Raw genomic sequence first — 3456 nt, forward strand, 5'->3', positions numbered from 1 at the left:
ATACTCATATGTACATTCCGATCACTTCTTCATGATCCTTCTGGGCTCGGATTCAAATATTGTTCGAGTTTTAGATACCTATACAACCACACTACGAAACTAAAACAGAACAACAAAATCTCTAAGACATTATAATAATATTAGTTTTTTGTAAAGTGTCGAGTGTTTTATATATGTATGAGTTACAGTACATAGAGGACGACAGTGGCCGGGGACGGTTCTCCAGCTCGCAGTGTACGTTACGCCACAGTATTAATATGGCATGACTTAGTGTCGGAGAAGGCACGAGCTTCCAAACAAAGGAGGCATTGTACAGTCAACAGGCAACAGCCGGCCGCCGCTAATATATGATGAAGATTGTGTCGAAATATTCGCTGCGTTCGGCCGGTGCAGCGAGGAATGTGCCACGCTTGCCGCGATAATGACCCTTCGGTCCGAGACCCGTAGGGCTAGTGTCGTTCACAAGACGACATTGATATGTTTATTAGAAGGGCGTCGCGGGGGCAGATGTCGAGCCGCCCGCTGATCCACTTCCCCATATCTCGGATATCTGAATAGATAGCTCTCTAATTTTATTGAGACTGTTTGATGACATTTCATTCTTTACGTTTCCAGGAAACCGCTTGAGCCCTCGTAAAGGTGCTCCGTGCTTGGTCTGGCTGGAGGCGACTCCTGCTCCTGACAATAAATGTTATCATAAACAGATCGAAACATCGATTCACTACAGGTTCCACTAATGCCGGTACGTAGCATGTTGCACGCCGAGCTCCGAGCGTCTCTATAAATAACTGATCAATAAATATTACCTAAATATTTGTGTTTTTTCTATAGAGGTATTAATCTCGGCGTCATTGGAGGACATATCGACACTAATTAATATCCGTTAATATCCGCGTGGGAACCGGCTCGGTCCAGTGGCGCTCGGGCTCGCTCAGCTTGAATACTTTGTGAGCTGGTATTTCAATACGACTCTGTTTTTGCATAATATTAACAATGTTCGCATTGCGTAGGACTATTAGCATCGGTTTAAGGTCGGACGATAACGAGTTACAATGTGACCGAACACCCGACCGATACGTTACGTGTAAGACGGACGTGATTGGTAAAGACGGCTATGTAATTAGCTGAATAATTTAATCTTTGCAAAGTTAAATACGATAGATCTAGATCATTGGAAGGAAATTCTTAAAAGTTGAATAATATCAACCGCTGTATACACACATGTATGTGTATGATACAATACGACACGGATAGATTGTTTCCCGAGCGTCGCATGTTATTTAAAATAAAAAAAAGTAAGCACTAATTGAATTATAGAGTAGAATAAATAACTCGATACTGTTAGAGACACTGTAACAGACAGACTCTTGTTGTAGACACAGTCGATGAAGCCTCCTGGCACGGGCGGGGAGTGGATATTGGTGACGAAGGTTGTATAGAGCGACGTCGCACGGACGACGATGATTTATAGAGGAGGAGACAAATGCCGGTAGGTAGCGGAGGGATAGTGAGGTGGTGGCGGGAGGTGGCGGGTGGCGCCGCGGCCGGGACTCGATACATAATGACGTTTAATAATTGATAAATAGAGGATCTACTGCGAGACAGAGATGTTATCACCACGAGCACCACCAGCAGCCGGCGGCGGAGGATGACCCTCGAGCGGACACTCAGAGAAATATCAACTAAGACAACGAAAGTTCCTTTATTTATAAATTTTCTTTTAATGAAATAGTTTAACTATATGTTTAGACAATTAGAAAAAAAGTACAAAAAAAATCTCATAAAAACCAGAATCGAGTGATGCGCGGGGAACATCTGGTGGCGGGAAAATAATTCATAACAAAAAATATTAGTATGCAGTCAGGTCAGCGGTCCGTGCACCGCACTATACCACACTGTCCACTTTATTGCTCGACGTTACAAATAAAGTTGTTTCCGTCTTAACAATATGTCATATCGAGATTAAATTATTTTAAATGATAGGTCTCCATGACTTGTTCCGTGTCATGTATGTACATTGAAACAAGCTAATATGTTGCGAACAGATAGCTCCACACCTTACACATATAAGACTACGATGTATCCTTTACGGTTATTATATTTTTACTAAAGCATTTAAACCAAATAAAACTTCTCGTATGAAACAGAAACACATAGTAGGCGATAAAAGTGAGCTATTAAAATTCACTTGAAGTGTGCGAGTGGAGGACTCCGGCCGCGACTCTTGGTCTTTTACATCGGAACTCGCATTAAACTATGAACAGCTATAAAACTGTAAACGACCGTTTAAACTATACTCATTATAACATTTATTGTAAAGGCATTATGAAAAACATTACTTCGCTTACTACACATAAATAAAGTAAGAACGTCCGTTAATAAACCTACTTAATGTTACGGCTTTGCTTGATGCATTACCATTATTAGTTAGTAAGGAGGACTTTCCATACTAATTCTTTATATTCCTAATATTTTAAGACATCGCAGAAAGCCGTGTGCTGGGCAGCCGAGGGCGAGGGCGGCGGGGTCCCGGGTGGGAGGGGGGTCTTCGCGGTTCGTGATTCACACGAATTTTTCGGTAACAGTGTAATTAATTAGTCTAATTTATTATATGAGAGGTACGGTGAGGCGGGGTAGCTCTAATTAGTACTAAGAGGTATTTTGATTGGTGACCGTTAAGTCGCTATAAACCGAGGAATGTCCGAATTGTTTAAAACATACCTCAAAAACAAAGCGTGTTATTATTTATAACGAACACCGTGGAATGTCACGGTCTCTAGCATTACATTACATACACTTTGATATTCATTAAACTCATATAAATGTAGTTTTTATCAGAAAGTTCTCCTTCGCATTTGTTTTCGACACTGATTTGTATACCAACAGAGTAATTATAATATTACAACCGCGGAGTGCGTTCCCGGATAACGAACACTCCGACAAAGAATGGACGATTAACGGCGGGGCCGGGTTCCCGGGGAAGGAGGGGGACCCGCGGCCGGGGGACTGTTCGAGGTGATTGTGTTATCTTATCTAAGACATTAAAGGACTCTCGGTGATTACCGATACGATCTCCAGCGTCATCTCTTGTAATGAACCCTATGTCAGTGACACAAGGTGCTGTATCGCCGAGTCTTGTCGTGTCGCAGTCAATCTGTCGGTAGCTAATGAAGGCGCTGTCCACCTGCCGCCTCGTCCCCGCGGCTACCGAACCTCTTCCACGAATCTCATACGTCGCTCCGCACTCACCTGACGACTTCAAACAATCTTCTAACACAATTATATTTGTTTTATTGATTCCTGTTTATCGGCGATCGACGCGCGAGCTCCGGAATACGCATTCTTATTTATCAAAAACTTCAGGTGATAGTATTTTAACGATGAATTAACTCCTCGCACGAGAGTCCACCCTCTCAACGGAAATGGACCCGACATCATCTACGCTAATGTTTCCTC

The 3456-nt window shown here is 42.6% G+C and overlaps 1 long non-coding RNA gene across 1 annotated transcript; it reads left to right on the forward strand.

Annotated features, from left to right (window-relative positions):
• Positions 1 to 532: 532 nt before the first annotated feature.
• On the forward strand, positions 533 to 1477 carry LOC133319075 (uncharacterized). Its single transcript, XR_009752766.1, has 3 exons — positions 533 to 742; positions 832 to 947; positions 1377 to 1477. It is a non-coding gene; the product is annotated as an uncharacterized LOC133319075 (long non-coding RNA).
• The last annotated feature ends 1979 nt before the right edge of the window (positions 1478 to 3456 follow it).

The sequence above is a fragment of the Danaus plexippus genome, chromosome 11 (assembly GCF_018135715.1).
Source record: "Danaus plexippus chromosome 11, MEX_DaPlex, whole genome shotgun sequence".
Classification (NCBI taxonomy): Eukaryota; Metazoa; Arthropoda; class Insecta; order Lepidoptera; family Nymphalidae; genus Danaus; species Danaus plexippus.